Raw genomic sequence first — 12,500 nt, 5'->3', positions numbered from 1 at the left:
CAAACAAGGGGACATGACTTGAGAATTAAGGGACAGAAGTTTAGGGGTAACATGAGGGGGAACTTCTTTACTCAGAGAGTGGTAGCGGTGTGGAATGAGCTTCCAGTGGAAGTGGTGGAGGCAGGTTCGTTGGTATCATTTAAAAATAAATTGGATAGGCATATGGATGAGAAGGGAATGGAGGGTTATGGTCTGAGCGCAGGTAGATGGGACTAGGGGAGAATACGTGTTCGGCACGGACTAGAAGGGTTGAGATGGCCTGTTTCCGTGCTGTAATTGTTATATGGTTGTTCTATCAGATTAAGATTTTAGATACAGTGCGGAAACAGCCCTTCGGCCCATCGAGTCCGGGCCGACCAGCGGTCACCCCGTACACAAGCGCCATCTAACATGCACCAGGGACAAGTTACATTTACACCAAACCAACTAACTTACAAACCTGTGTGTCTTTGTAGTGTGGGAGGAAACTGGAGATCCCGGAGAAAACCCACGCAGTTCACGGGGAGAACGTACAAACTCCGTACAGACAGCGCCCGTAGTCGGGATCGAACTCGGGTCTCTGGCGCGGTGAGGCAGCAGCTCTACCTGCTGCACCAGCGTGCCATCCATAGGCACTGTCATAATATTAACCATATAATAACCATATAACAATTACAGCACGGAAACAGGCAATCTCGACCCTTCTAGTCCGTGCCGAACACATAATCTCCCCTAGTCCCATCTACCTGCGCTCAGACCATAACCCTCCATTCCCTTCCCGTCCATATAACTATCCAATTTATTTTTAAATGATAAAAACGAACCTGCCTCCACCACCTTCACTGGAAGCTCATTCCACACAGCCACCACTCTCCGAGTAAAGAAGTTCCCCCTCATGTTACCCCTAAACTTCAGTCCCTTAATTCTCAAGTCATGTCCCCTTGTTTGAATCTTCCCTACTCTCAGTGGGAAAAGCTTTTCCACGTCAACTCTGTCTGTCCCTCTCATCATTTTAAAGACCTCTATCAAGTCCCCCCTTAACCTTCTGCGCTCCAAAGAATAAAGCCCTAACTTGTTCAACCTTTCTCTGTAACTTAGTTGCTGAAACCCAGGCAACATTCTAGTAAATCTCTTCTGTACTCTCTCTATTTTGTTGACATCCTTCCTATAATTAGGCGACCAAAATTGTACACCATACTCCAGAATTGGCCTCACTATTTGGAGAGGAATTTAGGCAGGTACATGGATAGGACCTTAGAGGGATATGGCAGGTGGCACTAGTGTAGATGGCACATTTTGGCCGGCATGAGCAAGTTGGGCCGAAGGGCCTGTTTTCACGTGGTATCACTATATGATAGAACACAGATCATCGCACCTAATCTACTTGCTCTTGTCGATATTGACTCTTGTCTGTTGCTCCCCCGCTAAGTAATTCATTTTTGCTTCGTCTCATTAAAATTTTACAATTTATTGGAGACAAAAAGATTGGTCTGGGTGTTGGAGATATCAGGCTGCCGGAATAACGACTTCATTACTGTAATACACAGAGGAATTTTACACAAGTGCTGAAATCGGTGAACTAAAATTAGAAGTGAGTAAAATCTACCCTGAGGAGAAAGCTCTTAGTGCAAAGTACTCAGCCGAACATGGGTCTCGGAAAATCATTTTCACAGAGAGCTTGCTATTCCCAATTCCTGTGGTTCAATTTACCACCCTCCTTCTGTGTTGCATTTCCTTTAGAGATACAGCACGGAAACAGGCCCTTCAGCCCACCGAGTCCACTCTTGTACACTATGGGCTTGTACACTCTGGAGTTTAGAAGGATGAGAGGGGATCTCATTGAAACATCTAGGATTATTAAGGGTGTGGCAGGAAACATGTTCCCAACATGTCTGAAGAAGGGTCTCGGCCCGAAACGTTGCCTATTTCCTTCGCTCCATGGATGCTGCTGCACCCGCTGAGTTTCTCCAGTTTTTTTGTCTACCTTCGATTTTCCAGCATCTGCAGTTCCTTCTTAAACAACATGTTCCCCATGTTGGGGGAAGTCCAGAACCAGGGGCCACACACACACAGTTTAAGAATAAGGGGTAAGCCGTTTAGAACGGAGACTTTTTCTCACAGAGAGTTGTGAGTCTGTGGAATTCTCTGACTCAGAGGGCGGTGGAGGCCGGTTCTCTGGATGCTTTCAAGAGAGAGCTAGATAGGGCTCTGAAAGATAGCGGAGTCAGGGGATATGGGGAGAAGGCAGAAACGGGGTACTGATTGGGGATGATCAGCCATGATCACATTGAATGGCGGTGCTGGCTCGAAGGGCCGAATGGCCTCCTCCTGCACCCATTGTCTATTGTCTATTGTCTAGTCTGTGCCGACTAGCGATCTCCGCACACTAACACTATCCTACACACACACACACGGGACAATTTTTCCATTTTCGCGGGGTAACAGATACAGTACTCTGTAATTCCACATTGAAAAATGTCTATTTTATTTATCATCACTTGTACTGACTATCTATATAACAAAAAGTCTCACCTTGACCACTTCCTGTCTGCGCTGTATATTGATTTTAGAAAAAACACTACCATGGTCTCCTTTTATTGATTACTTAAAGGGTCAGAATAGTTCAGCACAGGAACCTGACTAGCACTCGGGCTAAAGATTGGATGAAATGCTACACTCTGAAATGTACGAACATATCTCGAACGATGTTTTTTATTTTAATAAATTTTTCCATTCTTTTTTAACTATCTCTTTCCCCATTTTTTCTTTTTTTTTTTGTTTTTGTTTTTCTTTCCTTTCTTTTCTTCCTCTATTTCATCTATCTCTTTAGTTCTATCTAGTTTAAAAAAAAAATGAAGAAAAAGGCAAAAAAGTATTGGAGACAATGTAATAATAACCGACAATATTATCAATTTAAAAATGTAAGACAGTAATGATGTAATAGATTATGTACCTATCTCCAATAAAAAATATTTTCAAAAAAAAAAAAAAAAGAAAAAAAAAAAAAAAAAAAAACACTACCATATATCGCTATGATTTTTGACCAACTCACAGTCCTCCTTCACTGTGAATTTTTCCTATCGATGAAAAATAAAAAAGTTATGAATGTTTAAAAAAATCTTGATATCAGATGACTTGTCCTCTCGCCTGTCAATCACCATGATGAAGGTAACGCCCCTTCCGGGGAAACCCCGGATGCCTGGACGTGAGTCAGTCACTCTGGAAGATCGCAAGGGAGAGGCCACGACTGTGAGTCTATGCTGTGAATCAACTCAGAATCAGAATCACACTTTATTCGCCAGGTATGTTTTGCAACATACGAGGAATTTCATTGGCCAGGTCAGTCATACAATTAAAAGCAACAGATCATTCAAAAAAACACATTTTAACATGAACATCCACCACAGTGACTCCTACGCATTCCTCACTGTGATGGAAGGCAAAATCAAATTCAAGTCTTTTCTGAACTGAACTGTGAGTCTACAATGTACTTGCAATAAATGATTTGTGAGCCCTTATTGAGAATGCAATGAGTTGTTTGGCCTGCCCTGCCTGTGCTTGAAACTGCAATGCAAAATTGGAAATGAAGTGATAATGCAATGAGTTGTTTGGCCTGCCCTTGAAGTGGATTGACTTGACCTGACTTGACTGGAAGTGGATTGATGTGACTTGAAATGGATTGAAACGGATTGTTGGCCCTGCACTCACTGTGCTTGACTTGACTTGACCCACAACACCCGTGCTAGCGCTCCAGAAAGCCCCCCCCCCTCCTCCCCCCCACTGGCCACCAATATTGGAATTGGTGGAGAGGTGGAATATTGCGTTGGGGGACCAGCCCTCCCGTGTGAACCTGGGACCCAACGGGTCCCACATAGTCTAGTAAAAATATATGGACAGATAAATATGTGTGTGTGCGTGTATATATTGTAATTGTAATTAATTTATTAGTCAAGTATGTAAGAACATACAAGGAATTTGATTTGCCATACAGTCATAGCAAAAAAAGCAAGAAGATGCACAACTACATAAAAATTAACATAAACATCCACCACAGTGGATTCCCCACGTTCCCCACTGTGATGGAAGGCGATAACGTATTACCGTCTTTCTTCTTTTCTCCCGTGGTCGGGGCAGTTGAACCGTCCGCAGTCGGGGCGATCGAAGCTCCCGTGTCGGAGCGGTCGAAGCCCCTGCTGCTTGGAGCTCCCGAATTTGCTCCCTAATCAAGGGACCGCGAGCACCACGATGTATCGTGTGCGGTTGGAGCTCCCGCAGTCGACCCCCAGCAAGAGGCCGCCAGCTCCTCGATGTTAGGCCGCAGCGAGGACGGAGATACGATACGGAAAAAGTCACATCTCCGTCGAGGAAAGAGATAAAAAAAGTTTCCCCCACCCCCTCTATACAAAATTAAAGAGACACCAAAACACATGTGTGTGTATGTGCGTGTGTATATATATATATATATATATATATGTGAACACTGTATAAATCCAACGAAAAAAATATATAATAATTCGATGGCAACAATATAATGCCCCCAGAAGTCTTTGTAGTTTGAAGCTTATGTGGCGGTTGTAGTGTTTAACAGGCTGCTCCTGAACCTGGGCGTTACAGTTTTCAGGCATGGACATTGTGGGCCGAAGGGCCTGTTTCTGCACTGTGTGCTGTGTTACATTCCATGACCTTTTGCCAGTTCCTTCCCGTTTGTTTGTGAGAACCACCTTGATTTTGTGTAGCACGTTCCACTGCTGGGTGAGATATCGCTGCACCACACGGCTGGTGATGAGGGTGTGAGCCACAGTTTAATTTCAGCAGTGTTCAGGCACCAGGCATAAACTGGAAGACACACCTCACTGCGTTTAGTTTAGTTTAGTTACGAGATACAGGGCGGAAACAGGCCCACCGGATCCGCGCCGGCCAGCGATCCCCGCACACTTTAAGAATAAGGAGTAAGCCATTTAGAACGGAGACGAGGAAACACTTTTCCCCACGGAGAGTTGTGAGTCGGTGGAATTCTCTGCCTCAGAGGGCGGTGGAGGCCGGTTCTCTGGATACTTTCAAGAGAGAGCTAGATAGGGCTCTTAAAGATAGCGGAGTCAGGGGATATGGGGAGAAGGCAGGAACAGGTACTGATTGTGGATGATCAGCCATGATCACATTGAATGGCGTTGCTGGCTCGAAGGGCCAAATGGCCTCTACTCCTGCACCTATTCACACAGAGAGTGGTGAATCTGTGGAATTCTCTGCCACAGAAGGTAGTTGAGGCCACAGTTCATTGGCTATATTTAAGAGGGAGTTAGATGTGGCCCTTGTGGCTAAAGGGATCAGGGGGTATGGAGAGAAGGCAGGTATGGGATACTGAGTTGGATGATCATATTGAATGGCGGTGCAGGCTTGAAGGGCTGAATGGCCTACTCCTGCACCTATTTTCTATGTTTCTATTGTCTATTGTCTATTGTCTATTATCTACTCCAGGGCCTGTACCACATGCCAATTTTTTTGGCGACTGCCGGCATCATTGACTGATGTAGCAGATCACCGAAAAAATTCACGGCGTGATTGTGGAAGTTAATAATGATTTAAAGATACATAACGGAGTCCGCTGAAACTAAGACAAGCTTTAACCTTCTATTCCAAGGCCAGCGAAACACACTAACTTTTGTTTTCAGTACATCAACAAAGCTAGCAAATTGTTGATGTTCCCTTACCAATAACATAAGCAAGATAATAAGCTCAGCTTCATGAATGTCTCCTCTACAATGTAAACATTGAGAGAGAATTCAGACTCTAAGATTATGAAGTGCTTCATAAGTAGAAAAAACCAAAATGCTTGTTCTGCAGAAATAGAAACATAGAAATTAGGTGCAGGTGTAGGCCATTCAGCCCTTCGAGCCTGCACCGCCATTCAATATGATCATGGCTGATCATCCAACTCAGTATCCCGTACCTGCCTTCTCTCCATACCCCCTGATCCCCTTAGCCACAAGGGCCACATCTAACTCCCTCTTAAATATAGCCAATGAACTGGCCTCAACTACCCTCTGTGGCAGAGAGTTCCAGAGATCCACCACTCTCTGTGTGAAAAAAGTTCTTCTCATCTCGGTTTTAAAGGATTTCCCCCTTATCCTTAAGCTGTGACCCCTTGTCCTGGACTTCCCTAACATCGGGAACAAACTTACAAAATATAACCTTCTCCCTCTGTCAAAAGAACCTGTCACTCTTCTGTCAATCTTCTGATGCTGTCCATCTTAAGGATCTGTCATTCTTCAGTAGCAAGTGGCTGTGCTAAGCTTTATAGATAAGATATTGCTGAACCGTCGATTATTGGAGTATATATATGTAATTAGACCACACCCTTTGTGTGGGGATGAGAACTCTGTATAGTCTATAATCTGTATACTGTTGTATGTTTCGCCACACCTGCCTGGCGAAATAAAGATTGTTATAGACAATAGGTGCAGGAGTAGAGGCCATTCGGCCCTTCGAGCCAGCACCGCCATTAAATGCACGACTTAAGTGTGAAATGTTTTGACATTATTCATAGCTTCATTGCTCTGCAAAGAATTGTCAGTCATCCCGAGTGAAGTGCGGGATGCTAATAGCAGTGTTTAATTTTAAATTAGCTACAGTGCCGGAGATGAAATAGGCAGGTAGGTCTGCTCTTATTTGGAGTACTGAGAGGAAAATTGGGCCCCATATCTGAGGATGGATGTGCTGGCTCTGGAGAGGGTCCAGAGGAGGTGAGAAGGAACTGCTTTAGTTAGAGGGTAATTAATCTGTGGAACTCATTGCCACAGACGGCTGTGGAGGCCAAGTCAGTGGATATTTTTAAGGCGGAGATAGATAATAGACAATAGGTGCAGGAGGAGGCCATTCGGCCCTTCAAGCCAGCACCGCCATTCAATGTGATCATGGCTGATCATCCTCAATCAGTACCCCGTTCCTGCCTTCTCCCCATATCCCCTGACTCCACCATCTTTAAGAGCCCTATCTAACTCTCTCGTGAAAGTATCCAGAGAACTGGCCTCCACTGGCCTCTGAGGCAGAGAATTCCACAGAGAATTGTTCTTCTTATGCTGATTTTATTTGTGTTTCTGTCTGTTTAAGAATCATTGGGCCACGGCGTGATGAAGTATAGATGAGCGGTGGTTTTTACAAGTGTCGCAACATTTATTTTTTGGCGCCGCTGGATTTTGAAATGTTCAAAATCGTTTGGCGACACTGATATGACGCCGGCAATCGCTGAAAAAAAATCTCCCGAGTGGGACACACCCTTAACACTATCCTACACACACACTGGGGACAATTTACACATTTACACCAAGCCAGTTAACCCACAAACCTGTACGTCTTTGCAGTGTGGGAGGAAACCGAAGATCTCGGATAAAACCCACGCAGGTCACACGGGGAGGACGTGCAAACTCCGTAGAGGCAGCGCCTGCAGTTGGGATCGAACCTGGGTCTGTGAGGCAGCAACTATTATGAAGAAAGACTGGATAGACTCGGCTTGTACTCTCTAGAATTTAGGAGATTGAGAGGGGATCTTATAGAAACTTACAAAATTCTTAAGGGGTTGGATAGGCTGGATGTAGGAAGATTGTTCCCGATGTTTGGGGAAGTCCAGAACAAAGGGTCACAGTTTAAGGATAAGGGGGAAATCTTTTAGGACCGAGATGAGGAAAACATTTTTCACACAGAGAGTGGTGAATCTGTGGAATTCTCTGCCACAGAAGGTAGTTGAGGCCACAGTTAATTGGCTATATTTAAGAGGGAGTTAGATGTGGCCCTTGTGGCTAAGGGGATCAGAGGGTATGGAGAGAAGGCAGGTACGGGATACTGAGTTGGATGATCAGCCATGATCATATTGAATGGCGAATGGTGCAGGCTCGAAGGGCCGAATGGCCTCTACTCCTGCACCTAATTTCTATGTTTCTATGTTTCTAATTCTACCGCTGCGCCACTTCGAAGGTGTTGGGAGGCTGATTAACAGATAATCGAGAATGGATGGGATGTTATTTACTTATTTAGCTATGTTTGTTTTTAGAACTCAGCGTGTTGAAGTGAGGTGTGAAATAATGAGCCAGCATGTTGTCTGTGGAGAAATGAGCAGGCGCTGTAATGGCCGAACATATCATGGAGGAACAAGAAATGGAGATAGGATATTAGAAACATAGAACATAGAAATTATGTGCAGGAGTAGAGGCCATTCGGCCCTTCGAGCCTGCACCGCCATTCAATATGATCATGGCTGATCATCCAACTCAGTATCCCGTACCTGCCTTCTCTCCGTACCCTCTGATCCCCTTGGCCACAAGGGCCACATCTAACTCCCTCTTAAATATAGCCAATGAACTGTGGCCTCAACTACCCTCTGTGGCAGAGAGTTCCAGAGATTCACCACTCTCTGTGTGAAAAAAGTTCTTCTCATCTAGGTTTTAAAGGATTTCCCCCTTATCCTTAAGCTGTGACCCCTTGTCCTGGACTTCCCCCAACATCGGGAGCAATCTTCCTGCATCTAGCCTGTCCAACCCCTTAAGAATTTTGTAAGTTTCTATAAGATCCCCTCTCAATCTCCTAAATTCTAGAGAGTATAAACCAAGTCTATCCAGTCTTTCTTCATAAGACAGTCCTGACATCCCAGGAATCAGTCTGGTGAACCGTCTCTGCACTCCCTCTATGGCAATAATGTCCTTCCTCAGATTTGGAGACCAAAACTGTACGCAATACTCCAGGTGTGGTCTCACCAAGACCCTGTACAACTGCAGTAGAACCTCCCTGCTCCTATACTCAAATCTGACCAGTCGCATCCCGGTCATTCCCTCTTCTCCCCTCTCACATCGGGCAAAAATATATTACTTACCTACGTATATGGTAAATGGTAGGGAATTGAAGAATGCAGTTGTACAGAGGGATCTGGGAACAACCGTGCATAGTTCCTTGAAGGTGGAATCTCATATAGACAGGGTGGTAAAGAAAGCTTTTGGTATGCTAGCCTTTATAAATCAGAGCATTGAGTATAGAAGCTGGGATGTAATGTTAAAATTGTACAAGGCATTGGTGAGACCAAATCTGGAGTATGGTGTACAATTTTGGTCACCCAATTATAGGAAGGATGTCAACAAAATAGAGAGAGTACAGAGGAGATTTACTAGAATGTTGCCTGGGTTTCAGCAACTAAGTTACAGAGAAAGTTAGGTCTTTATTCTCTGGAGCGCAGAAGGTTAAGGGGGGACTTGACAGAGGTCTTTAAAATGATGAGAGGGATAGACAGAGTTGATGTGGACCAGCTTTTCCCTTTGAGAATAGGGAAGATTCAAACAAGAGGACATGACTTCAGAATTAAGGGACAGAAGTTTAAGGGTAACACGAGGTGGAACTTCTTTACTCAGAGAGTGGTAGCGGTGTGGAATGAGCTTCCAGTGGAAGTGGTGGAGGCAGGTTCGTTGGTATCATTTAAAAATAAATAGGCATACGGATGAGAAGGGAATGAAGGGTTATGGTATGAGTGCAGGCAGGTGGGACTAAGGGAAAACAAGTTGTTGGGCACACACTTGTAGGGCCGAGATGGCCTGTTTCCGTGCTGTAATTGTTATATGGTTATATAGTTACTTATTGCCTATTCAGCCTCCTGCCATGTAGAGCAGCAACAAAGATCCTCCACTCCTGTCTGTTCTGGGCTAGCTTCTGGACACTACCCCAGGTCAGGTCATCTGTCGATGGCCCTGGAGGTCCATCACGCCCAGTAGTGTCGATTCTTTCAGTTGCTGTTTCCGTAACATATTTGTTTTACGAGACGGTTGTTAGCTCTGTGCTCAACCTCCAACCTGGAGGACCAGTGGATCGCTCTTTGCCTCACCTTTACCCTTCGACCTGTCTGGCGTTGGAGACCCAAGAGAGTTGATTGTCATGTGTCCCAGATAGGACAATGAAATTCTTGCTTTGCTTCGGCACAACAGAACATAGTAGGCGTGAATACAGAACAGATCAGTGTGTCCATATACCGTTGAATCTATATATACACACACACACACATAAATAATCAGATAAAGTGCAATGGGCTATTAATGTTCAGAGTTTTGTTTGAGTTGAGTTTAATAGCCTGATGGCTGTGAGGAAGCAGCTATTCCTGAACCTGAACGTTGCAGTCTTCAGGCTCCTGTACCTTCTACCTGAAGGTAGCAGGGAGATGAGTGTGTGGCCAGGATGGTGTGTGGGTCTTTGATGATACTGCCAGCCTTTTTGAGGCAGCGACTGCGATAGATCCCCTCGATGGTAGGGAGGTCAGAGCCGATGATGGACTGGGCAGGACCCCAACAGGAGACGAATCACCCGCTGGCATAGCTCTAGGGGTCACTGAGAAACACAAGCTCCCCGACTACGACAAGGATGCAATCTAACAGGGAGAAGCAAAAGGTACAGAAGTGTGAAAACGCACACCTCCAGATTCAGGGACCAGCTGTTATCAGGCAACTGAACCATCCCACCACAACCAGAGAGCGGTCCTGAACTACTATCTACCTCATTGGTGACCCTCGGACTATCCTTGATCGGACTTTGCTGGCTTTACCTTGCACTAAACGTTATTCCCTTATCATGTATCTGTACACTGTGGACGGCTCGATTGTAATCATGCCACTGACTGGTTAAAACGCAAAAGCTTTTCACTGAACCTCGGTACACGGGACAATAAACTAAACAATGATCTTCTGCAGTTGTACAGGGCCCTAGTGAGACCACACCTGGAGTATTGTGTACTGTTGTACAGGGCCCTAGTGTTTTGTGTGCAGTTTTGGTCTCCTAATTTGAGGAAGGACATTCTTGCTATTGAGGGAGCCCAGCGTAGGTTTACAAGGTTAATTCCCGGGATGGCGGGACTGTCATATGCTGAGAGAATGGAGCGGCTGGGCTTGTACACTCTGGAGTTTAGAAGGATGAGAGGGGATCTCATTGAAACATATAAGATTTTTAAGGGTTTGGACACGCTGGAGGCAGGAAACATGTTCCCGATGTTGGGGGAGTCCAGAACCAGGGGCCACACAGTTTAAGAATAAGGGGTAAGTCATTTAGAACGGAGACGAGGAAACATTTTTTCACACAGAGAGTTGCGAGTCTGTGGAATTCTCTGCTTCAGAGGGCGGTGGAGGCCGGTTCTCTGGATGCTTTCAAGAGAGAGGGCTCTTAAAGATAGCGGAGTCAGGGGATATGGGGAGAAGGCAGGAACGGGGTACTGATGGGGGATGATCAGCCATGATCACATTGAATGGCGGTGTTGGCTCAAAGGGCCGAATGGCCTCTATTCCTGCACCTATTGTCTATTGAACCCTTCGGCTGCCTGCTGGCTCAGGTCAACCTCTGGGACAAAGGGCAGGGACTGATGGAGTCAATCAAGGATCAGCACTATGCAGCTGAGAGCACTAAGTGTTAAAAACGCAAATTATTAGACGTTCAGAGTCATCAACTCATTCGCTGGTGGTGAATGATTTTCCGCAAGATCGCAGTCAATACATCGGCTGAAAACAAAATTCATCTTTCATTTTTAACAGCGTAGGATAAATCATTGACACAGCGGAAATGTACGAAGACCAGTGGATATTCTGGCCGTAGAGAGTCTCGGACCAGAGGCCACAGCCTCAGAATAAAAGAACGTACCATTAGAATGGGGATGAGGAGGAATTTCTTTTGGAAGAATGGAAGGACGAGGGGGGGGACCTCATTGAAACTTGCCGAATAGTGAAAGGCCTGGATAGAGTGGATGTTGAGGGGATGTTTCCACTAGTGGGAGAGTCTAGGACCAGAGGGCACAGCCTCAGAATTAAAGGATGCAATTTTAGCAGGAATTTCTTTCGTCAGAGTGTGGTGAATCTGTGGGATTCATAGCCACAGACGGCTGTGGAGGCCAAGTCAATTGGTACAAGACAGAGATAGATAGATTCTCGATTAGTACGGGTGTCAGGGGTTATAGGGAAAGGCAGGAGAATGAGGTTAGGAGGGAGAGATAGATCAGCCGTGATTGAATGGCGGAGTGGACTTGATGTATTGTAACATTTAAGAAACAGTTAGACAGGTACATGGATAGGACAGGTTTGGAGTAATAGGAACCAAACGCAGGCAGGTGGGACGAGTGTAGCTGGGACATTGTTGGCCGGTGTGGGCAAGTTGGGCCGAAGGGCCTGTTTCTACACTGTATCACTCTATGACTATGAAGCAGCATTGGGATAATTCACGAACCTCCAGATTCATGGACAGTTTTCTTTTTCTTCTCTTCCACGGCTGTTAGCAGGCACTGAAACCAAACCAGAGAGCGGTCCTGAACACTATCTACCTCATTGGTGACCCTCCGGATAATCCTTGGATCGGACCTTTGCTGCTTTACCTTGCACTTAATGCATTTGCGTTGTTCTCTGTACTATACCTGACAAGAACAAGTAACAGTGCAATTGAATCTAAACATTTTCCCTTAATCATTTTATCGTAAACTGTAAATAATGGCTCGATTGTCATCATTGTCTTGTCTTTCGTTT

Source organism: Leucoraja erinacea, chromosome 13 (assembly GCF_028641065.1).
Source record: "Leucoraja erinacea ecotype New England chromosome 13, Leri_hhj_1, whole genome shotgun sequence".
Lineage (NCBI taxonomy): Eukaryota > Metazoa > Chordata > Chondrichthyes > Rajiformes > Rajidae > Leucoraja > Leucoraja erinaceus.
The sequence above is the reverse complement of the archived record's forward strand: the minus strand, read 5'-3'. Positions refer to the sequence as shown.